Raw genomic sequence first — 26,004 nt, forward strand, 5'->3', positions numbered from 1 at the left:
CCTGATGATGTGGGAGTTTCTCTTTTAATAAAAGTTCAAATGCAGCATTTCTCTGTGCTCTAAATAACTGTGTGATGCAGACTGCACAATGCTGCTGGGAGTGACATTTCTAGAGACCTCATCTTAGGAAAAGCTCAAAGTCAGTATTTTATACCCTTCCTTCTCTCCCACTGTCAGCCACCTTCAATGAAGTCCATCACATCTTTCTTCTTGAAGTCCTGACATCCTTGGCCATCTATGGCTATTTGCCTCTACTCATACTCCTCTCACCACATTTTTCTTTTCACCGGTGGACTTCTTGGTGGAGCATATTCTGTCATTTGTCCCCTTCTCCTTCTCTTTCCTTGATTATTCAGAGATTCTAACCATAACTACAAATGCAACTACTATCACTGTGTTATCTGTCTTACAGTTATGTTCCTCCACATGGAAACCTCTTTCCAAACTACAGTCCTTTCTCTGTGAGCTACAATTTTAGCTTAATTCAGATACAGTCTTCTCTGACCTCTCCTAAGGGGTGAACTGTAAGCTCACTTCTGTGTACTTGTCATAGAGAACTTGCTATTTCATTCCCTGACTTCTTTCTGGATCACTGTGAGCAGCAGCAACCTCCATCCTCATGCTTAACCCATAACCTGGGTCTCTCTGAAGGTTGTACTCAGTATGTCAGCACGTTATCAATTGCTTTTTGCATAACATCTCTAATGTATGGTCTTTCTTCTGCTAAAATGTCACACAGGTATAATTTCATCCAGGCTTTTAGAATTCTGTATCTGAATTAAGCTGAAGTATTTTTGCTTTGTCCCCAGCCTTTCTGTGTGCTGCTATTCTTTCTCCGCTTTTCTGTAGTGAATCAAACCAGTCTTTGCAGTAAGGGCAGTTCACAGGTGATTTTCATTGCATAGCTTCTTTTATTTCTTGTCAAGACGGTGACTCCCAACTCAAAGCAGCCTGCAACATGAGCCTCCATCATTCCCCTGTTATATTCTCTGTTTTCTCTCATTCCCTCCCATTAGAAAGAACCTGCTCTGAGTGCCACCACAGCTGCTACACTATCAACTTTCCAAAAACCAACTACGTCACCAAGGTACAGGCTACTGCTACGTCAAAATCCTTGCTTATCTTGCAGGTACATATTTGTGCAGGTACATATTCGTTGCAGGTACATAGTCAAGAGAAGACTGAGGGGGGATCTGATCAATGTTTATAAATACATAAAGGGGTGGGTGCCAAGAGGATGGGGCCGGTCTTTTTTCAGTGGTGCCCAGTGACAGGACATGAGGTAATGGGCACAAACTTGAATGTAAGAAGGTCCATCTAAACATGAGAAAGAACTTCTTTTCTTCGAGGGTGGCAGAGCACTGGAACAGACTGCCCAGGGGGGTGGTGGAGTCTCCTTCTCTGGAGACATTCAAAACCCACCTGGACATGTTCCTGTGCAGCCTGCTTTTGGAGGACCTGCTTTGGCAGGAGGGCTGGACTAGATGATCTCCAGAGGTCCCTTCCAACCCCATGTGATTCTGTGATTCTGTGCTTGTACCAACTGGGCCTTCTTATGCTTTATAATCTATTTTGGGCAGGTTTTGCTCTGTTAATACCTTCTCCAGAACAACCACTCCGGGTCTCATTAGGTGGGACACCCTCCCCTAAGGTGCCGTGGTGATTCAAGAAGAGAAGGAAGTGTGCCGAATATTTGGTAGGCTCCATCTGCTTAGCTCTGAGTCCTGGCCTTTGAGAGTCTTTCTTTAACCTTTTGCCGGGTATGGAAACAATGAATTAATTCCTTTCTCGTTTTAGGGAAAGTGCTGTAAACCTTTAGCCTGTGACCTCCCTGAAGAGCTGTGCTGGCAGGATTGTGCTTTGCGTGTGCTTCTCAGCCCTTCCTGCAAGGCTGAAGCTAAACATCCATGTTTGGCTGCAGTTCTGCTGCTGTCTGGAAAAAACTTCCCTTTGGTGCAGTAAAACTGAAAACTCATTTTGCACGCTTCAGCCACAGACCACGAAATTCAACTTGTGAACTTTGCCTGGCAGCGCCGTTGGAAAGCTGAAGTGTCTTTGTGTTCGCAGTAAAATATATATGGAAAGTGAGGTATTGGGGGAATTGAGATCATATTTAATTTATTATTTACTACATGTCAGATTCATAGGACCAATGATGTATTGACAAAATATGTGAATGAGTGTAATAGGAGTGAATGACAACCTCTCTGGCAATGGAGTATTACTAGGAGCCATCTCTACCCTTTGGTGTAATGCCATCACCAAGCATCTCCTGACAGCCTCCTGACCCTCTCCTTGGACTGTCTGATGCCCACAGGATGATGACATCGACACCAAAGGTCATTCGCTGGTCTTCCCTTATAACCAGTGGGAAGAAATAGGCATCTATAGGGTACTATCACCCCAGCATAAAGTCTGCCTGTAGATGGGATACAGGGGTATTACCTCTGCTAGGCTTTCTTTTCAGCTGTGAGAAATGGTGTTGCTTTACCCAAACCTTGCTTAGATACCTGTGGCCTGTGAGGAGCTCTCTGGTGAGACAGGAGACCACCAGCATTAACGGTGATGGAGCATTCCTGGTGTGAGGGGTGGGTGGCATTAATGCAGGCTGAGCCCAAGCCACTGGGCAAGAGAACATGGAGAAGGATGCTTTCGTATGGAAAATATCTTTTTATATATAGATAAAATTTTACAGAAATTATAAAGAACAGGAGGAGTGTGGGCTTCTTTGAGATCTCCTAAGGAGAGTCATCACATAACAATCCATATGTTGCTATTTTTATTTTTTTTTTTTACTTTAGAAATGAATGAGTGATAAAAATAATGTCTTTAGGGACTCAAATACCAGATTTCTGAGCACTCAAATATACCCTACTTGGAACGTTAACTATCTTTTAATATTTGTTTAGATTGTTGGTTTCTAATATTTGTCTTTGTTTTTCATTACTATAAATAGATATAGATCTATAGATATATGCAGTGCTATAACTAGCTAAGTCTGGTCAGCAAAACCATATAGCAATGTTCTGTGGAAATATGCCTGTTCCAGGTAATGCCATGAAGTTACTTTCTTGGCACACGATCATGTCTCCACCAAAGAAACACGAGCTGTTTCAAGCCCCACAGCTTCCCCCTGTGGGTCTTCCCCAGTTTACACCAATTGTGTAATTCTACTTTTGGGGTTCTTGGTGTGAAGAATCATTGGCATCACATCATTATGGGCATCACACCATTATGGGCATCACACCATTATGGGCATCACACCGTTATGGGCATCACACCATTATGCTTTCCTAGCCTTATTCCTCTTGAATGTTCCTCGGAAAATTTTGGTTAAAATTTTGGGAGAAGCACTTAGGGCTGGTCTACTGCTGCTGCTGAGTGGCATGAGCAGGAAAAATCTCATATGGTGTCATTGTCTACTTTTATTCTGCCCTTCCTGGCCTACCCAATTAACTCTGTGAGCAACTGTTGCATATTAGGTAGCTAATGATCAAGTAGTTTATGCTGATTACATACCTCCTGTGGCTAGTAATGCATCCCAATTACGTGAAGCAAGGCAGAAGTTCGGAGCGTCTCTTGCTCGGCGTTTCTTGCTCTTACAAAGAACAACGTGCTCTCTTTTCCGCTCTGCCCTACGGATCCATAGCGTCAGTTCAATAGGTATATATAGACCCTCTGAGGAAGCGTTCCTCGGCTGTCTGTTATGCTATACGGTGATTTCCCAGCTTAGCCACGTCTTTCCCCGGCAGGCCCGGTGTCTGCCGAAGCTGGCACTGAGCCCCTCGTTTGCGCCGGAGCTCAGCTGGGCGCCCCGCGGCTCCTTGGGAGCAGCCTCATTTTCTATGCAGACGTTTCAATGGAGCCATAGGCAATAAATCGGTGTCCTATGGCGAGGGTTTTTTCCTCCGTGTCACTCACCATAAGAATTCAGCCAAAGATCCTGTGTGTTTTACCTCTGAGGCGAATGTCGTCCTAGAGCAAACCCACTCGCACAGAAGGATTACTTTAACATAACAAATATTTTCGGGCTGACTTACCGACTTGGCTGCGGGCGTGCTGAGACTACTGTGAGACTTGTGCTGAGGATGAAGCTCGTTGTGCTAACCGGTATTGCCCCTCTGTCGGCTCCTGCCTCTCCTTACTGGTTGTCTCCTTGGGATAGAGCCTGTCTTTTTTTTCATTGCTTTGTTTTGATCTTCTTTTTCTTTCTGTTTTTTACAGTGTGCTTTGGAGCCTAAGGCTGTGATGCGTGACAAGAGCTGTTCTAATACGAATATTTTTGAGGGTTTGTTCAGAGTCCAGAACAAAATTTGAGCATTTATCAGAAAGAAATATGCTCCCGTTCTTTCGGGCTGTCTACAGGCCTCTCCTCGTACCTGGAGTGCACTGAGCTTATCCGCCTGTGCTGCTGTTAAGCGATGCTCTTAAGTCTAGTCAACTATACTAAATGCTACCAAGCTGTTTCTATAAAGGGCTACGTCTCACCGCTATTTGTTTTTTTTTTTTCATAAGGAGAATTTATGTTGATTAATTGCTTAAAACAAGTAAAGTGTTCAAAATGCTATAAATTGGCAGTGTTTCCTCCTTATTTTCAAAGGAGAGTTTTACTGAGAAACGGGTAACACAGTACACCCTAGATTTAGATAATAATGACATAGGAGATAGGTTAAAAGGTAAGAAAGAAAGCCTAGGACTCCCATTGTCTAAAGAATTGTGTGTACCTTTGACATTACATGTCAAGTGAAGAAAAAAAATTATGTCCAAAAGCCTTTGTAAAATCAGGAAGCCTTCATTTCTGGTGTTTGGAAAAGAATGAAGTCAGAGGAGAAAGGACGTGCAGGGGAGTTTTCCATGAGAGAGACAAAATGACCATAAGGAGAAGATTCTAATATTCAGTGATGAACACAATAAAAAAAACCACTTTCTCCCCACTCAAGTAAAAGACCCCGAAGAACCTGGATTAGGAATGTAGTGTGAAATGGCAGTACAGAAATATTAAGGTCACCTGGATACCCAGTCCCCAAGGGCTACCAGACCTCTCCAGTTTCGCCTTTGCAAAAACCTTCCCATAGCATTCCCATGCTTAGTTCTACACTGATCAACAAGCTTTCAACCAGAATATACGTACCCTGAGTGTATATAATGTCTGGCACGGGTGGGCATTCATCTTCATTGGAGGCTGCAGGTGCCACCAGACTCCAAGGTGGGAACACTCTGCTCTGAGCCCATGAGAGGGGAGGGAACCAAATCCAGGACCGGCAATTCTGGATGAATTACCTGTGGCTTTTCTTTCTGCTGTGGTGGGAGGACGCAGCTCTGCTCTCAGTTGGAATTTGGGGGCTTTCCCACAAACTTAATAGAACAGGACATGCTACAGAGGCAACGTGTCAGGAGCAGAGCCGTGCTTTGTGCAAGGATGGGCTGCGAGCAACAGCCTGTAATGAAAGTCTGGTAAAGCCTTCTGAGCCCCCTGCCACGTGTGACAAAAGGAATCGGATATTGTGCGTCCCCGAGCTCGCTCAGAGGTGGCACTTCAGGATTTTGACCATCTGCGAAGGTCCCTTTCCCTCTTCACCTGGAGGGTTTCTCCTCCTGGAGTTGGTTCTGGTCTAAAGAAGGAGCAAAGGATAAGCAGTGAAGGGGTGAAAAGGGGGTATTCGTATTGCCTCTGGTGCGGGTATGTCTGGATGAACTCCTGGTTTGACTTGAAGACTTCGGGTTTTTTTATTTTTCTTTTTTTAGCCAGCATTAGGGAATTCCTCACCAGCTTGTTCTTGCAGTAGCCAGGCCAACAATGACAAGAATGTGGAAATCAACTAAGCAATTATATTCACAGTGGTGGTTAACAGCATCCCTTCATCTGAAACAAATCAGTTACAGTCCAGTGAAACCTGCTGTACCTAGTGCGTGTACATAATAGAGCTCTTGTTGTGCATTTTCAGAGCGTGCCAGATCACTTAAAACAGGGTGGATGAAAGGCAACAGGAGAGAAATCTTATGTTTTATTAACCAGAGACACAGAAACCTGGATAGCATCTTATTTAACCTCCTTCCATACAGAGAAATCTGCCACTGTATTTATAAAAGTATTTCTGCAGGTGCTGCAAAATGTTGTAGGTCTGAAGTCCAGGAGTATAACTTAGAATTAGCCGTGAACGAGAGCGGTGAGCAATTGCCAAGGTAGGAAAAGTCAGCTAAGAGACTTAAAATTAGTGGGAGTTACTCTGACCTTGGTTACTTCTGAAAATCTGATATATATATATATATACATATATATATACACACACACACAACATTGGTGTTTAACCTGTGAACCCCAGGAGTCTGTGAATTGTTCCTAAGCGTGTCGCTGAAAGGTGGTTAGGAGCACAGGTGCACAGCTGCTAAATGACGTACAGACATTTCTAAAAAAACACTTGCATCTCACTGGAAAATTTTCAGTGACCTATAAATCAAACAAGACTACACAAACGCAATACGTTGTGAAAAATAGAAGCTTATAGAAGTCAGCGAGGATGCGTAAGTGGCAATTTGGAAGGGCTGCCCTAAGGTATGCTCCCATTAATGTCAGCCCCGATGTACATCTTGTGCAGGATTTCTCCCTTGGTGTTCCCTGACCTAAAGAATCAGCTCCTGCTCTCGGAAGTGAAAGGCATTAACAGTCCCAGGCTGTGCACCGTAGAAATTCCTTGTTTATGGGGCTTTTGTTGTCTTTCTGTTGAAATGAGGGGGAAGACACTTCCTCAATGTTTTCATCGACTTAGTGACTGTGAGTAGGCTGGGGAAGATTCTGCAGCTGGGTTTGGCAGTGTCCACCTGGCAGTCATGGAGTTAATGCAGCTAATGCCTGCTGTTGCTGAATTTGTTCTTTGAATTACTCTCTGGTCTGTGCAATTCTCTTGAAAGTGAAAACAAGCTGGTTCAGAGAGAACTGAACAACAGAGTCCTAAATGGGAGTGCAATGTGAACTACAGTAGCAAATTTTCATGGATTAATGGCCAAATTGTTGTCTCATTAAAGTCCGATGGCAAAATTCCCGTAGGCTATAACAGGGACAGGATTTGACCCTAAGACAAGATTCCATTTGAAGCATTTGAGTGTCTCCCAAAAGCCAATTATTAAATCAGAGACACCATAATAACTGAGCTCAAATTTATTTCAGGACAAGGAAACGCAGTTGGGAGGTCAGTAAATGCTCACCATGTCATTTCTAGGGTGACTTCATTGCAGAGCTCAGCACTGGCCTGTGTACAGTGCTGACAATCAGGCTGAGATGAGAAAGAGCCTGAAAGAAGTGAACTGTAACTGATGATAAGGAGCTGTTTCCATCAGCCACCTCATCAGGCAACTTGGCAAAGCAGAGGCAGAAAGGTTTCTTCTGGTGACTGACCTCTATGGAGTTTCTCTTCTTCTGTGTGTGGTGGGTTGACCCTGGCTGGATGCCAGGCGCCCACCAAAGCTGCTCTATCATCCCCCTTCTCAGCTGGATGGGGGAGAGAAAATATAACGAAAGGCTCACGGGTTGAGATAAGGACAGGGAGATCACTCAGCAATCCTCCTATTTACTTTTCTTTCTTTTTTTTTTTTGTTCATGTTCAAATAGAAGAAATCAACTGGTAGAGGCTTTCCCAAAATTTTATTTCATCTTAAGCCCTTCTGCTAGGGATGCTAACCTCATAATTAGTGATTCTGGACTCTCTTATTAACAAACAATAACTGCCAAGCACATGCACATCTTCTTAATATGCTGGGATGCTTTGAACCTTGGAAATTGCAGAGGTCTCTAAGTTAAAGTTGGTTGTCCAACAAACTGTACATCTAGAAAACTCCCATCGCCCTCTGAGGGAAGTGAGAACCTGTAGTAGAAACAACTCACGCATTACAACACCATGGTGCAGGAACGGCATCCAGCTGGAGTGAATGCTCTGGAGGGACGTGCTGGCTCACTGAGATGAGATGGGCTGACCTATAGCAAGCAAGAAACCTGATTTTGTATCTTTTCTTTGTTTCCCAAAATGTTTCTTTCTCCTTGGCTGGCAATGCTTATGCACATGTTTGTCTGTAAGAAAGTTCTTGTTATCAGAAATCAGCCCCAAAACTTTGTTTTTACTGAAGCAGTCAGATAGCTTGTCTACATCCATTCATATGTGTTCTTCTTTTTTCCTTTTCCAGATGCTTTTACGCTGATTTTATATTAGGGCTATTTGGCTAGAAATTAGAGCTATCTTTGAAAGCAATTTTAATGGCACTTTTTTTTCTGTGGCCGGCCCCTCTTAGGATAATTTTATTTTCCTGAGAAAAACAAATGTATAAAATAAATAAAATACTAACAGCCACTAGAGAATCTGTAGTTTCTTGTTACCTTTCCGATCAGAATTGTGGAGTTATTTAGGAAGTGTTATATTAAATCTGTAGGATCTGAACACAATGCAAATTAGAGACCTATCCTATTAATATATCTTTGATAATCCCAGTAGATATCTTTCTGCATATACAAGTACCTAAATACCCCTAGAAAATATAGCTCTGTTCACAGTATGTAAAGGAAAATTTCATTTTCATTTTGTCTAAATACATTTGATTCTTGGTTCTGTTTTTGGTAAAAGAATGGAGAAGGAAAACAAGTTCAGCTTTATCAAATATGAGTTGTTTTTCCAACTTTGTGGCTAGTCCAATGGAGAAAAAATACTGTACCTGCTAGCGAAACTCAGATCCAAAGACATTAAGATGAGACATTTCAGAGTATCAGAAATGAAAGGATTTATGTTTGAAAGAGTGTACTTCATTGGCATTTGTTACATACGGTACCTGATACTGGACTTTGTTGATTCTGTGTAAATTAAAAAGCATGAGTTTTCCTTATAAGAAATGTAGCTTAATAATGTAACATTTCTTTTGTTACAGAAGTTATATTTATTTTAAAACCCTTAAGTCTATAATATCATAGAATCATAGCATATCTCAAGTTGGAAGGGACCCATAAGGATCATCGAGTCCCACTCCCTGCTCCTTGCACGACCTTGCAGATTTGATGTGATTAAACCTTGGTATTTTTTGCCATCGCTTCAACTTTTACCTAAAGGAGGTTTTACTTTTGAATAATAATGAAATAATTGTCATTATTTACATGTATTTATTTTTTGTCTAGCAAACAAATCCCAAAGACTTCTCATATCTGATCTGCTCTGGAATCAACCTGGGGTTTGCTGTGTAATTCCCTGGAGCCAGGGTTTTACCACTGGAATCCAGTTTGTCTTAAGCTGGAAGGAAGGGCTAGGCTGAGTGCTAAGCCAAAGCCTCCAGCTAAGGAACAAAGAGGGCTTAGTCCACTTTGCTTTCCCTTTCAGTACACACGGGGTATGGTTTTCCGTGGCCCAAATGCCAGCTTCATCGTTTCCACCCAAGGCTGCTGCGGAACAAAGGCCTGCATTAAGCTCAGAACAGAGCTGCGAGCCTTGGGCAGAAGAGATGGCTTTCAGGCAAACTTCTGAAGTTGGCTTTAAAGTGTTGATGTTTGAAATTCCTTCTAGCAGAGGGATTAACTCAGCATTTCTGGCTTTAGATCCTCCTCGTTGCTCATCTTTAGACTTCGTATCACTGACTGTCGTCCTGGGACTCAGCCACGGAGACGCTGCCCTCCTTCCTTCGGGGAGTCCGGATGCTGTTTGTGGTTAGGCTCTCCTGCCTTGTGCTTTGTGTTTTTGGAGGGTTGAGTTGACAGAGCTTTAGGAATAAAAGGTTGGTTTGAATCGTGGGGTATACTTGCTGAAGGGAAAGGCTTTTGGTCGTTTCCAGAAGGTTACACCCTGGATCTATTTGGCTTTGTCTGAAAGCTTCTTCCGGAGCTGGATATCCTTGACAGCGTGTCCGCAGCTTGCACACAACGTGCCCTGGGACACGATATCTACCCTGGGTCAGCACACCAGACACTGCGGTGGTTCAGAGACTGAGCTCTGTGTCAGAATTCAGTCTGTCTAACCAAGGGCTCAGACCATTGATTTCTTAAAAAAATCAAGATCCGAGGTTTAACACTGCTGTCTGGAAGCCAGTGTATACACTTGAACATAAGGATGATGGATTCATAACAGCCGCTGTCCCAAAGGGAGCGGAGAGCCACTCTGTGCCCACTGGAGTTACTTTGTCAGCTTCAAATCGGTGGTCCCTAACACAGCCTGGAGCAGCAGACGCGTGGGAACTGTCAGTAGGTACGTGTGAAGGAGCCTCTGTGCTTATCACTGATATTACTGCCCCAGGCAATGGGGGCTTGCCCAGGCTGGATGGGGCTTTGAGCAACCTGCTCTAGTGGAAGTGTCCCTGCCCATGGCAGGGGGATTGGAACTCGATGATCTTTAAGGTCCCTTCCAACTCTAACCATTGTATGATTCCATGGTTATTCATACACAGAACGTTTTCATGAAATTAGCCTGAGTTACTAATAACTGTGAAAATAACCAAATTTTAGTGGCAACTTTCTCTATCGTGTGGTGAAGTAGCAGTGAGGTTCATCCTGCAGATTTGGCACTGAGCATTGGTTTCCTTAGTTTCTGACACACGCACATCTGATACCAGCTAGAAAAAACAAAAACCTTGCTTCAGGAAGTCATCAGATGAAATACGATGACAGTGTGTGACTACGGCAGCCCAAACACAATGTTCACCGGCATTCTTGGAAGCTCCAAATGATACATCCTGGAAATAGCAACTTCCACATGATAAGCTGGCGTTAATTATCAGCTCTGCCACAACTTCTTTGCATTTTCCATGAGAGAAAATCAGAGATATGAGAGTGAATGAGTAAGCTACGTCTGTGTTGCAATAAAGCAGTAGCAATTCCATTAGGAATGAAAATGCAATTGAGCTTGGAAATGCTGGTGCCCAAATGACTTTCCCTGAGAGCTCCCCTTGGGCACCAGAGGAACGGAACCAGCTCCTGGGGCAGTGCATGGCCCTGCTGTGGGGGCTGAAGTGTCCCATGGGCTTCCTCCTGGCCATTGCATGGTATTAGGGAGGTGCACCGTTCCTAACCCACGACTGCTGATTTTCCCCCTGCCCATCCCATTCTGCTTTCTTTTTACACATTGTTTTTGACAGAAAGGTCTAGGAAGCATGTGAAGGTGGTTTCTGAACCAGCTGGCTGGACTCGCTCGGCACTCGGTTAGTGTGATACTAATAGCAGCCTTCCAATATCTGAAGGGAGCCTACAGGAGAGCCGGAGAGGGACTCTTTGTCAGGAGATGTAGTGACAGGACAAGGGGTAACGGTTTTAAATTGGAAGAGGGGAGATTTAGATTAGATATTAGGAAGAAATTCTTTACTGTGAGGGTAGTGAAGCACTGGAACAGGTTGCCCAGGGAAGTTGTGGATGCCCCATCCCTGGAAGTGTTTAAGGCCAGGCTGAATGGGGCTTTGAGCAACCTGGTCTAGTGGGAGGTGTCCCTGCCCATGGCAGGGGGGTCGGAACTCGATGATCTTTAAGGTCCCTTCCAATTCTAACCATTCTATGATTCTATGATACTTCTGTATCATGAATTATTTGAATTACTGAGTGTAAGATATGGTGGCAATAGCAACTGCCAGAGACCTTACACTCAGGTAGTCCTCTTGCTGCCCTGATTAGGTCTTCCCAGCAGAAAACTGTAATCATTACAGAGCTATGAAGGCACAAGCAAAACACTATGCTGTTCTTCCTAAATTGCTGTCAGGTTGCTTACACAAATGTCCTGACTGGGATCCCATCTTTGTCCAGAGCGTGGTTTTTATTGAAGAGGCTGTTGAAGCAGTTGTATGCACATCCTTAAATCACTGTTAAATAACTCCCTGGGGTGCCGTTCAGCTTCACGCCTTCCTTCTGAGAGCATCCTTTAGTTCATCAACATCAATAATGGATCAGTCAGTCAAAACCGCTGACCTCTTCTCCTGGGCTGGGAAGGGATGCTGTCGTGTGGCAGCCAGGCAGAGACACAGCCAGAAAGTAAACGATGTTGGTTAACGACTGATGTGGAAAAGTCAACACTTCTATATACTGATGGAACAGAAGACAATTCTTTTTTAAACACGCAAAAGACATGCCATATGGACATGTACTCTGACACCCATACTTTTATTGTAAAGGATAATAAAGCAGAGTGTGACCTTTTAGGGGTTTTTTTAGTACCAAACATAATGGTCACCCAACAACTTCAGGAGCCAGTGCACCCTCACTCAGATTTTATGGATATTGTGAGAACTTCTTATATCTGAGTTTCAGCCCCAGGAGGAAGGTGGTTGTGTCTGATAAAACATCAAATAGCCATTAAGAACTGACAAAACCGTACTGATGCCAAAGTGTAGCCTTGTTTTCCCCAGAATATAGACTCATGGAATGGTTTGGGTTGGAAGAGACCTTTACAGATCATCTAGTCCAAACGCCCTAGGCAGGGTCATCTTCAACTAGACCAGGTTACTCAAAACCCCATCCAACCTGACCTTGGATGTTTCCAGTGATGGGGCACCCACAACTTCTCTGGGCAACCTGTTCCGGTGTCTCACCACCCTCATCTTAAAAAAAGTCTTCCTTATGTCCAATCTAAAGATATTCTCTTTCAATTTAAAACCGTTAACGCCTTGTCCTATTGCAGCTAAGCCCTACTAAAAAGTCTGTCCCCATCTTTCTTATAGGCACCCTTTATATTTTGAAAGGTTGCAATAAGGTCTCCATCTTGCTTTTCAGCTGTGAATACCCAGGGCTTCGGTTATTTCAAACACTGAGCAAGTTCAAAATCATTTTGCATTTGCTTTACTCTGACGTGGCTGCGTGACTTTGGTGCCAGGCAGAGGAGAATCAAAACCCTGGACTGAAATCTGAGTTTGAGGCGTCTATTCCCAAAGATGTGTCGTCAGCTGGTTTTGAAGAAAACAAAACCGGTGGGCATCCTGTTGTCCTGCATGCAGGTCTTTCACAGCCGGTCATAAGTGAAAATCACTTCAACCTTCCCCGTCTTTGCAGACTCTGGCTGGCTCTGCCTCCAGTGCTCCCTGCACCGCTCTTTCAGCGAGGCAGGTATTACTAAGCTCAAACCCAGCTTGAATGTTTGTTTGAAGGTTTGATAGTCAGCTGGTGTCTCCTAACAGAGGTGCATGAGGGAAATCAATGCTTTAGCCGTTGCCTTCTCCTGATCAGCCATATAGCAAATTATTTTGGGATAACGCTCTTGTATTCAAGGAATCTGGACTGTGTTTGTAACTCTCACTGGAGTCACGCTTCATCTTTGCATCACTTAAGCCAAATTGTTTCGGTTACAGAAGAATAGATGTTCTGTTGGAGGAAGGAAGCTGCTGCGTTGGCCTCGGATGATGCTTGTCTAAGCTAGAAGAGGCTGGAGTGATTGTGCCGAGGTGGACAGGCAGCAGCCATGCCAAGAACAATATTATTTGCATTTTAAGTTATAGCATCCAATGGAATCAGGAACAGAATGAATTTTTTTCTAAACTCATTTGAAGGTTTGCCAAAGGGGCGATTTACAGCTTCCTAGTAATAATGAGCAGTTCAGCTTGTCTTGACAAACATGTGGTCACGCATGTTGCAAACTGACATAAATATTTTATAACATCTTGCTGCAGTTCCGGTTCCACAGAAATATTTGTCAAACAGCTCAGGGAATCAAAAGGGTTTTAATCTTTAAATTTCATCTCAGACTAATAGTACTTTTTTTTTTTTTTCCCATTCTGAACTTGGATAACTTGTTTCATACTGCTCTTGATTAAAAACAGTTGGAAGGGGAGGATGGGAGTTTTCATTTTTGAACTTTTTTGGAAAAATCTCAGGAACTTTATTAGTTAGTTGATTTATAGTCTAGTGTAAATATCTTTCTAGTGTGGCGGGTGCTTTTGAAACTGGAAGTGGTTAAGATCAATCCCAAGCAAGTGATAAAAATTAAAGCACTTGTATGAAATTAGTGGTATTTTGTCACCTGGAATATTTGGACATAGTTCTACTCACACCATATGGAAAAAATAGAGCTGAAATTTTGAGGAGCAAAGAAAGTGGAAAATAAAAGGACTATATCATTGGGAGAATATTTAGAGGTCCTTGGGGGGAAGTTTGATAGAAAGGATGTATCATTTTGTATTTGTGTTATTGTACAAATTGCAGTCCAGATGCTCTGCTATTGGGGCCAAACATGCTGAGTTCTGTGCATTCAACTGCGTATAATTTAGGGGCAGCGCAAATCAAGCTGACAATAGCCCAAGATAGCAGGGAGAGTGCACACAAAGGTGGTGAGAGCTGTAGACACGAAAGGTCAGATCTCACATATGTGAGCACTTCATGCATCTTCCTTTTTCCTCTCTGCATTAAAAAGGAAGAAAAAGTTTGAAGTTGAACCTTCAGACGAGGAGGAGGACGAGGGGCCAGGTCATAGGGTAGTCACGGTAGGCTAGCTGCTCTCCTGGTGATGCCAGAAGTAGTTTGGACAGTTGGATGACTGATCTCAGCACTGAAGGAAAACATGTGCTTGGTGAAACAACAGCCCCTGAGGTCAGCACGGAGATGGTCTTAGGGCTGGCTGGAGGCTGGATTGGAAAAGGACGTGCTTTTGTGCTTCATATATATATGTGTGTGTGCATACATACAGCTTTAGCTACCTGTCAGTGTTAAAAAGGGTGTTTGTGAAATATAGTTGCAGAAATGCTGGAGTAAAGAGAGGGAAACAAGATGTTTAACGCCTTGAGAGACAAAATAAAAGACCTTCGGAGGGCTGAGTCTGTGGAAGACTGAGAAGTGGGAAGAAAAATACCATCATGGTGCAAAGCCCAGCTAAACTCTAAGGTGAAGTTGCCAAATGAGGACAGCACAAGGATCTCCTCTTGCCTTCCAAAGGGAAGCCAGACGCCCTCGAGGGACGCTGTACATCTCTCAGCTGGTGGGTTGCAATACTGATGGGCACCGCAGTGGGTGACTGCTCCTTGTCCCCGTGCACATCACAATAGCTGCAGTTTCTCTCTTGAGCCCCAGCATAAGCTCCTGGGTTGAGGTCCACTGAAGTCCATCAACCACCTCGCAGACGTGTGTGCAGAAGCAATGAAGGAAAAACCAAAGCAGTGGGAATTACTCAAATGGGAAATGGAGGCTGACACAGATTTCCTGCAGGATGCTGTGTGTTTACCTGCATGTTTGGTTGTCTTCAAGAGGTGGTTGTATTGGAGGAGAGGTTAGTGGTGTTTTTTCTAGTGCGTTTGTTTTACTGAGATGACAGATTTCCTATTTAGAGCTTTCTTTCTCATATTTCTACTTTCTAAAGGAAAACATTGCCTTTCTCTAGAATCTTTTATCTGAGGGGGTATCTGAATGTTTTGTAAGCATCTCAAATGGCGTGTGGTGCTCTGAAGCAGGCATATGTTACATCTCATTAAACAGCTATCAGAATTGTGGTTCAGAAGCCAAGCCTGCTTGTCCTGGATTAGATGGGAATGAGCAGAGAGCATCTGGTACTGCTCAAGAAGCTGCTGCCGATGGTTTCTTTCTACAGAGCTTTGACAGAAGCAGCGTAAAGGGACGTATGAATGGTACAGTGGAGAAATCATCTCTGGTAAAGCCAGTAACAAAACTACTCTTGTTTCTGTGAAACAGCTAGTTCTATGGCTTAGGCAGTACTTTGCAGTGGTGTTCAACCAAATACACCCATCAGCAATCATCCGTGAGCTGTAATCCAGTCCCAACCTGCATTCCGAGCAACCTCGTTTGCTGGAGTGTCGATAGCAAATGAGATACAAATTGCGGAGAGACTCCCATCCTCCAAAACCCACAGCATGATGCAGTTTGCGTGCGAGCAGTAAGTGCACAGGCCTCATTTTATGTAATTTGCTGGAACCTCAAAAGGAAATTAGTGCTGTCTATAGCACCGACCCCAAATTATATGCAACCACAATTCACATGACCAGCTGCCTGCACAATGGGAGAGGTTTCCAGACAGTGTGAAGCTGGCTTTTAAAACTGTATTCTCTTAATGTTTTGGAACACATTTAAACCTTAAAATTGCCTTGATCTTTCTTCTCAGACATACTTGCTTGTTCGAATTGAGGATGAGGGCTGTTTTTCATAGACTTAGGAATGCAAGCATTGTAATTTATGTTGAATCCTTCCTGTCTAGGAAAAACATCATATTTGGGAGAAATGTATGTCTGCAGCATCACAGAAACTGCCATAATCTGACAGAAATACTGGGGTTTGTGCTTGGCAAACCTGCTGCAGAAACTGTTTTTCCTCTGCTCCCTCTCCCCACGAGGTGAAAGAATAGCCTTCCCCACAGCTGAGATAGCCATGTGGTCTACGAGCTTCTCATTTATATCCTGGACCAGCTCATTTCACTTGCTAATTGGCATAAAAAGGTGTAACAGTGATAGGTGTAAAGCAAATGTGGAATTACACAGGGAGCCTGGGAATCACGTAGAGGAGACACCAGGTTGCCTTCATTTTCTTGGTAGTCAGGAGGACCAATCCACTGGGGTCTGTGTGCCAAGATCATAGAATGATAGAATGGTTAGAGTTAGAAGGGACCTTAAAGACCACCTAGTTCCAGCCCCCCTGCCACGGGCAGGGACACCTCCCACTAGACCACGTTGCGCAAAGCCACATCCATCCTGGCCTTGGGATATTTTTGATAGGGGGCTGAGAATTTGGGGTTCAACTCAGGAATCTGCCCATGCGCTTGGCTGTGGCACAAAACCTGATGTCTTCATTACTGCTTGCTCCATCAGGCCTCCCTTCTCTACCAAGTATTTCTTTATACATGAAGAGGCAACCAGCGACTGCTTCTTGTTTTAGGCTCATCCAGGCATGAACAGTCTTTTATTCTGTTGTTTGCATGTGTGGATGCGTCATGTTTCCCACCCCATTTGGGAATCCGTGCTGCTCTGTTGCTCCTAATAATTTCTCAGGATTTCTCCATTTTTTTCCCCATTACAACAAGTTTTTCTGTAGCATGGCAATCCTATTCTCCATGCAGTGATTTTCTGAAGCTTGTATTTAGCCACTTCATGCATGTAAAGATATTTGTGAATCTAGCCAAAATCAAAAGAAATGTCAGCCTAATCTATTTTTCACCAAAGCCAAAGAAGTATTCCCATTAGCTTGGCTGGAACTCTGTGAGGATCTTAATATTGCTTTTGTGGGAGGAAGCAAGGCATTGCATTTGGCCCAAAATTTGAGTTTCTTAAAAAAACAGCTGTGTCTTATCAACTCTTCCTTGGCATTAATTGTCTGTCTCCACCTTTCCTATCAATAGAGCACCGATGCTATTTTTAACTGTCTATCTGCAGAGTTCACAGATCCTTCAAAAAACCAGCCTGCCAAACCAGCTCTTCTTTGGGGAAGTTTGTCTAGCTAAGCTTTAAAAATCTGTTTTTCTCAATACACCAGAATCTTCTTTGCAGACAAAACACATGTAATTTCTAGCACATGGAATATTATATTTTTTTCTATGGAGGAAAGATTGCTGCCCTGGAGGCTGACAAACTGTGGGAAATAGTAGTGAGTTCTCTGCTAAATTCGGTATAGAGCTGTGCTCCTGCAGTCTAAAATTACAGTGCAGGGCTTGAGGAGCTTAGCACTGAAGTTCTTCCTATGGATTAATAAATAAAACCCTGAAGACATTTGGCTTATGAGTTTTATTTGTTGAAGTAAACCTCCTGTAACATGTGGGAACAGCATGGCTTTGCTTCTTCTTGCCTGTGACTCTGCCACATCTTGCCCGTCACGTGCCCATCAAGGATGTCCTCGTCAGGAGAGCACGCACTTATTTCTGTGAGATACACTGTGTGGGATCAGGTCCCTCGTCATTAAGTATTCTGGCACAGGGACTTTGTCATGTTCCAGTTCTGCTCACTCTTACGTTGGTGTAAATCAAAAGTCACTATTGTAAGACAAGGTAAAAATGTGAAGAATAATGGAAATAAGTCCCTCTAATCCAGTGAAAGGATGTTACTTGCACAAAACAGTTACTGGTGAAGCCTCATTAATAGTAGAGACGACTTCTGTTGTAATTGAATTAGTGGACCTCATTAAAGATGGTTCTCCAGGAACTGAAACAAACATGGAGTTGCTTAATTATCTTTGTCTTGGAGCTTTTTTTAGCGTTCCCAGGCTCTGTGGGAGAGGAAGGAACACGGATATGAAAGGATTAGAAATCCACGATTATATCACTTTGTAGCAAAGGGGATGGCCAAGAGTGTGGGATTTTTTCAGCTAGTGACTTTGAACCCGGAAAGAGACTTAGACACTGTGAGAAGAGTTTGTAAATCACGGTCAGCAAAAGGTTTGCCCAGCAATAACTGCTGAGAAGGCACAGTGGGGAATCTTCTCTCCAGGTTTCAGAGAAGACACGCTGAACGATGTGTTCCCCGTACCCCAGAGCATCATGGATTTGGGTTTTTTCCAAGCTTAAGAGCACAAACACATACAGATTAAAGGCGATAAGAAGCTACAAGACATTCAAAATGAGTCATTAAAGGATCACCCCTCCAATGTGACTCCTTCCCTCTTTTTATGCAAGTAGTGTTTTCCATACAGCTTTTCCAGGCTGGAATGCGGGGCAGGACAGGGCCTGTGGCAATCTGTCCCCACCAGCAAGAGAAGCTTGGGTAGCTGAGCAGGAGCACTGTGAAGAGGGTTATCAAGTCAGCCAGAGCTGAGGAGGCCACAGTAGGATCAGACCTTTGTAGAAAACTCATTCCCAGTGTAGAAAATCAATATTTTCTGCCGCTGCTCTCTGCTCCCCAGCCCCTGCGTGCAGTTTCAGTGGGGATTAGTTCAGCTTCTGGTGTTGACCCCTTATGGAAGGAACTTCTGCTTGGAGATAGTCAAAGTTCATCCCAGGTGTAAAATTGGACAGGTGCAAATATCTACGGAAAACACATTACAGAAAAATCTCTATGGAATAAGCTTATAAAGTTGCCTGAGTATTAGGACTTCCCTAGCACGGCTGTTAATATACTAATTATAAAGGAGAAGCAGATTAGCTGTGCCTGCTCTTGTAGCCTGCAGTGGTGTTCCCTGTGTGTCTGTACTTCCCCTGTCCCCTTCCAGCACTCTGCTCTTATCAGAGTAGGAAGTTCCCTGTTCCCGGGACTGTTTCCAAAGGGTTGGTAGATGTTCACTGATCCTTGTTTACTCAGCTCAGAGACTGCCAGGCCAGCACTCGATTGCGTGGATTAGGTCCCAAAGGCTGCCTGAGAACCACAGCCTGAGTCCCGGCATCACGGAGGGCAACGGCCTGGGACTGTACAAACTGCATAAACTCCTCAGTGTGGCCATCCAGGCCACCCCACAGCCCTCCCTGGCTATTAGTTGTGCTCTGGAGCACGGGGATATAGAAAATTGCAGTAAGCCAAGAGTTTGCTTCAAAAAGATGCTGAGCAGCTGGAGGTGATCTGAGCTGCAGCAGACTCTGCGTGTTCTGCAGTAGGTAATCAGCTCTTGATTAAGCTCCCATTGCCTTAACAACAGTTTCCTGATACCCTAGGAACTATCAGTTTGTACCTTTGTTCCCACCTACAGAAGTATAAGCTATAACGAGTAAATTATAAGGCTAAGCCATGCTAGCATCCCTCCTGCTTATATTCATCCCTGAGTCAAACACCCCCTTTTCACTGCACTGATAAAAGTAATTGTTATCTGTGAATTGGCTTTGCCCTTCGGTTTCGGAAATAAGTGGCTTTTATGGGCTTGAGCTGCAAAGAGGGAGCTGCCACACAACAGACTTGGTGCTGTCAGTGATAGGAAAACAGAAGCATTTGAGGTTCTTTGCAGCAAGCCTTTTTCAGAACAAACCCCCTGGCTTAGCCCCTGCAATGCGTGAAGCCTTGTGGGCAGCTGATATTTTTTGCCTTTGTTTCTGGGTAGTGACATAGCATCTGCCCTCTCCATGCCAACTCATTTCCCACACATTTAGAAATGAATCGGAGCACCTGGCTTTAGCTCCACAGGGCTGGGGCTCACCATCTAATCATTAGACCTTTCACGACCAGAAAAAGAGTGGTACAATATGGCTTTCAGGCAGTCTTATTAAAAAAAAAAAAAAAAAAAATCCAACCCTAAAAGCTTTAATCTTAAACATAGCAATACCTCAGTGAATTCCAGCTTTTGATCTGGGGCAGAGTGTGTTTCCAAATTCATTTCACGCTGTGCTGTTTCAGTGAATATAACCACTTCACCCAGGGGTCCTACTCCGAGACCTTCCGAGAAACTTCAGAAAGCAGAAAGTTAGGGCAGGCAATTTCTGCTCCGCTCCTGACCCTGCCTCACAGCCGCTGAATGATGGACCAGCTCCGTACTTAAAAGTGGTTTGGAGATTTAACTGGTTGCGAAGGTGGCCACTTCCTCATCACACGTGGTTGCAGTTGCTGCAGCGTGGAGGTGCTTCTGCTGGTACAGCTCATTCAGATGCAGTGAATGCGAAAGTATGTTCGTGTGACCGTACTTACCCTTGGACTCCTAACAGCACAACTGGGGTTGGGTTTGAAGAATTTAATCTGCTCTTGCAATCCAAAACCCATGCATTCACGCGCATGGGTGGGACCTCCAAATTGTTTAAAATTCGACTTCAGAATCTTGCCTTTGCTGTGTCTTGAAATAGTGAATTGGGACTGGAGACTGGGCTCCTGGCACTCTGCAGACCTAAAAACTAGCCAGAAGTTAAGCGCCGAACAGAATTGTGCCCAAGGAGTGCTCCCAGCCCAAGTTACACGGATAAACCACTCTACAACCCCGCGCTTCCTTTTGACCCTATTCAATCTTATTAATTATTACATTAATTCCCAATAGCACTTCAAGAAGTTTCCCAGCGCACTGCTGAGCACTTTTCAGCCTGGTGAGTTCCTCCTAAAAGAAAAAATCCCAGCCCAGCAGGGCTGAAGGGCAGGTGTCCAAATGCAAGTGCTCCACCTTGATGGCAGCTGTAATCCGTCACAGCTCTCCCCCTGCCCCTGGGTAAAGGGAAGCTGGATGCTCCTGGCCATGCTGGGATGCTGGAGATGGCATCCAGGTAGAGCCCAACCCACTGGAATAAAAAAAGGGGGATACTAGTGGGCATGCAGACGGCTGTTTCTGTAAGGCGTCATGGTATTCTTTTGAATAGAAATGAGCTGAAATACAGAAATTCTGTCTTGTATTGGATGTGTGATCATTTGATGAAATACTGAAACTTTTCACTGTTTTAGTGGATGGAAAATAACCGAAAGGCCTTTTTTTTCCTATTGAAAACATACTGCAAGAAGATTTTTAGTGGTTGGGGGCAGCAATACCTAGGATACTGCGTTTCTGCCTTTTCTATCTCTTTTAGAAGAGGAACTGGTTTACTTTTTTTGCTGAGCTTTATTTCTGTTCCAGGGGATGAGCAGGGGTCAGGTCTGTGGCCAGCCTGTGACATGACTCTCTCTAGGCAAGCAAGTGGAGTATTTACTGCCAAACATTTCTGTCTCTTTTTATCTATCCTCCATGTTCAAAGGTTGCAGGAAGTAAATGGTTTGAAGTTGTTGCTGGTTTTTTTTTTTTTTTTTTTTGCCATTCATTGCAGATAAACTCTGACATTCACAGTAGCTGTATTTTCCCTGTCGTGATACAAAATTGTCAGTGTAGAGCCAAATACTGACGCAAAGATGATGTCCAGTGTTGACCTTAGTCTAGTATTTCAGAAGTCTCCAGTCTGGAGAATACACATAGTTGCAAGTTTTCTGATGAGAATGTCTTGGGTTTTTTAAAATTAAAAAAAAGATGACTCACAAAAAGTCAGACTTTATCTTGTGGGAACGCACCAGTTCTGCTGTGAAATTCATTTTGGGGAAGGCTCGTCAGGTCCAGGAGGGAAATTTGGGTCAGAAATGTCAAGCGCTTCAGCAGAACCAGCCACATCCTGGGTACAACATTCACCGATGACCGCAGAGACCTCGATGCCATTTCTGGGTTTGAGCAAAATCTTGAGCTCCTGCCTCCTGGGCAACTGCTGACTCCTTGCCTGCTGGCTGGAAGAGGAATGACTTCACTCTGCCATGTTCTTGCATCAAAGATTTGGAAAATACTTGGCCCTATCCTGATACAGAGCAGAAAAAAATATGAAAATAATTGTGGGATAAGGATTTTTTTCTTCTCAGACATTTTGGAGACTGAATATCTTTTCTGGAATATACAAAGACTATTTTTTTAGTTGGCACTAATGCACAATTTAGTAATAGAAGAGTCACACTATGTTTGAGGCATGATTCTGGCAAACAGGAGAATCGGTTTCAGTCCTTCCCTCTATCCTTTTACAGGCTACGTGACATCGTTGAAAGTTTGACAAACATTTTCATCACCATCTGCACGACCTCAGGGCTCAGTTTTGGGGCCAGTCTTGTTTAATATCTTTATTGATGATCTGGATAAGGGGATTGAGTGCACCCTCAGTAAGTTTGCAAATGACACCAAGCTAGGTGGGAGTGTTGATCTGCTTAAGGGTCAGAAGGCTCTACAGAGGGATCTGGACAGGTTGGATCAATGGGCCAAGGCCAATGGGATGAGGTTTAATAAGGCCAAGTGCCCGGTCCTGCATTTCGGTCACAACAACCCCAGGCAACGCTACAGGCTTGGGGAAGAGTGGCTGGAAAGCTGCCCAGCAGAAAAGGACCTGGGGGTGTTGGTGGACAGCCGGCTTAACATGAGCCAGCAGTGTGCCCAGGTGGCCGAGAAAGCCAACGGCATCCTGGCCTGTATCAGGAATAGCGTGGCCAGCAGGAGTAGGGCAGTGATGGTGCCTCTGTACTCGGCACTGGTGAGGCCTCACCTCGAGTGCTGTGTTCAGTTCTGGGCCCCTCACTACAGGAAGGACATTGAGGTGCTGGAGCGTGTCCAGAGGAGAGCCACCAACCTGGTGAGGGGTCTAGAGAACAAGTCATAGGAGGAGAGGCTGAGGGAACTGGGCATGTTTAGTTTGGAGAAGAGGAGGCTGAGGGGGGACCTCATTGCCCTCTACAACTACCTGAAAGGAGGTTGTAGAGAGGTGGGTGTTGGCCTCTTCTCCCAAGTGAATAATGGCAGGACCAGAGGAGATGGTCTGAAGTTGCGGCAGGGGAGGATTAGATTAGATATTAGGATGAATTACTTTACTGAGAGAGTAGTCAGGCACTGTAACAGCCTACCCAGGGAGGTGGTGGTGTCACCATCCCTGGAGGTATTTAAGAAACGTGTAGACATGGCACTTCAGGGCATGCTCTAGTGCCCGAGATTGTTGGTTTGTGTCTGTTTGTTTGGGGGTTTTTTTGGTTTTGTTTTTGGTTTTGTTTTTGGTTTTGTGGTTGGACTCAATGATTTCAAAGGTCCCTTCCAACCATGAAGATTCTGTGATTCTGTGACCTATAAGTGAGCAGCTCTTCCAAAGGTCCGTTCCCACTGCTGTGTGTCGCCGGTGGCTGTGCCCAGCTTTGCCAGTGTCCGCAGAGCCATCTATGGTGTATCACCAGCCAGGGGAGCTGCTCTGAGCTCAAATGACCAGTTATTTTTAATCCAGGTACTTCCTCTCCCTGATTAACCATGTGACTGCACACATGCTTGTGCTGGCACAGCCCCTGGGATGGCACAGGGACAGGAACAAGCAACGGGAGGTGAAGGAAAGCTGCCAAAAGCAAGTTCATCGAGATGTGTCCTCAGTTTTTCTTGTGCAACATTAATAACAGTTATTTGTCATAGAGAAACACTAAATCCATGGAAGAAAACAGCAGTTTAAAAGCTGTATAGTCATAAAGCTGCTCATTAAGATTTTTTTGAAGCATTTGTCTGTGCTTGAGTAGACGTAGTCCAATAATTACCGATTTTGAATATTTTACTGCAAGCTGTTCATCAAAATATGAATCGGTTAGTTATGGGTGAAGTTTTCATAATGATTTAAACTCCTTAGACACTTCTGAAAATGTTTCCTTCTATCCTGCTGTCTAATCTGCTATCAGCATAGCAGAAATCCCATTAATTAAGAACTAAGACCTTTTATAATCTTCTTTGCAGACTGCAGAATGTATTTACTGTTTCTGTTCATCGGGCTGAGTCCAGCACAGGGAGCTGCTGGTCGCATCTGGAGCATCAGCCCCTGCATGCACGGGAGCAGGACACGCTCAGGCTTCTGCCTAGGAAGGATGAAATTGTCCCATAAGAGCAGGATTATCCCACGCAATCTAGCATTTGAGCTTCAGCTATGGGCCAGTGTCAACTACTTAATTAGACTTACAGCACCCTGTGTGCTCCTTGAATAAAAAACAAAGGGTTAGCACTGAGAAGGCATCCTACACGTCATGTCTCTCTTCTGCACTGCTGATATACCATTAATGCATATTGTGTCTGGTGGAAAACTAGAAGGTAACTGAAGTTGATGAGTTGGGTATACTGTGATGAATTGATAAGTTGGGTGTACTATTCAGTATTCAAACGTAAATCTTTGCCAACTTGGGGTTAGCAAATGATACCCATCTACAAGAAGGGCCGTAAGGAGGATCTGGGGAACTGCAGGCCGGTCAGTCTGACCTTGATGCAGGGGAAGACTACAGAGCAGATCATCTTAAGTGCCATCACACAGCATGTACAGGACACCAGATGATCAGGCCCAGTCAGCAGGGGTTTATGAAAGGCAGGTCCTGCTTTACTAACCTGATCTCCTTCTGACAAGGTGACCAGCTTAGTGGATGAGAGAAAGGCTGTGGATGTTGTCTACCTAGACTTGAGTAAAGCCTTTGACACCGTTTTCCAGAGCATTCTCCTGTAGAAACTGGCTGCTCATGGCTTGGACAGGTATATACTTCGCTGGGTAAAAAAACCGGCTGAATGGCCAGGTCCAAAGAGTTGTGGTGAATAGAGTTAAATCCAGTTGGTGGCCGGTCACAAGTGGTGTTCCCCAGGGGTCAGTGCTGGGGCTAGTTCTCTTGAATATCAGTATCTTTTATCAGTGACCTGGATGAGTGGATCAAGTGCATCCTCAGTAAGTTTGCAGAGGACACCAAGTTGGGTGGAAGTGTTGATCTGCTTGAGGGTGGGAAGGCTCCGCAGAGGGATCTGGACAGGCTGGATCAATGACAGCTGGCTGAATATGAGCCAGTAGTGTGCCCAGGTGACCAAGAAGGCTAACGGCATCCTGGCTTGTATTAGAAACAGTGTGGCCAGCAGGAGCAGGGAAGTCATCGTGCCTCTGTGCTCGGCACTGGTGAGGCCCCATCTCGAGTTCTGTGTTCAGTTTTGGGCCCCTCACTACAAGAAAGACACTGAGGTGCTGGAGCGTGTCCAGAGATGGGCAGCAAAGCTGGTGAGGGGTCTGGAGCACAAGTCTTATGAGGAGCAGCTGAGGGAGCTGGGGTTGTTCAGCCTGGAGAAAAGGAGGCTGAGGGGAGACTTTATTGCTCTCTACAACTACCTGAAAGGAGGGTGTAGTGAGGTGGGGGTCGGTCTCTTCTCCCAAGTAACAAGCAATAGGGCAAGAGGAAATGTCCTCAAGTTGCGCCAGGGGAGGTTTAGGATGGATATTAGGAGAAAGGTCTTCACTGAAAGGGTTGTCAAACACTGGAGCAGGCTGCCCAGGGAAGTGGTTGAGTAACCATCCCTGGAGATATTTAAAAGACATGTAGATGTGGTGCTGAAGGACATGGTTTAGTGGTGGTTTTGTTAGCGTTAGGTTGATGGTTGGACTCGATGATCTTAAGGGTCTTTTCCACTCTAAACAATTCTATGATTCTAAACCTGTTACGTGATTCGTAAAGGATTGTGAGAGCTGGGCTTTCAGGAAGGCCATTGAAAGTAGTAGGCATGAGCTAATTAAGTACTAGAAGAAAAGCATGAAGTGAAAGAAACTCTAAAAATATATACACTATAAAGTTGTATACACTATAGACACCAACCAAATTCAAATGGGAAAAGTGTGAATCATCAAAGTCCTGCTGGCGCTGGGACTGCTAATCCAGAAGCTGTAGGGTCTGGGTGGTCCAAGCCCCACAGTCCCTGCAGGGCAGGACCGCCTCCAG

General features: G+C 44.4%; 1 protein-coding gene across 1 annotated transcript in view; it reads left to right on the forward strand.

The window, feature by feature from the left end:
- Window positions 1-26,004, forward strand: part of ME3 (malic enzyme 3) — a 132,455-nt gene that overhangs the window by 41,556 nt on the left and 64,895 nt on the right. The window lies entirely within an intron of this gene.

Source organism: Numenius arquata, chromosome 1 (genome assembly GCF_964106895.1).
Source record: "Numenius arquata chromosome 1, bNumArq3.hap1.1, whole genome shotgun sequence".
Taxonomy (NCBI): Eukaryota; Metazoa; Chordata; class Aves; order Charadriiformes; family Scolopacidae; genus Numenius; species Numenius arquata.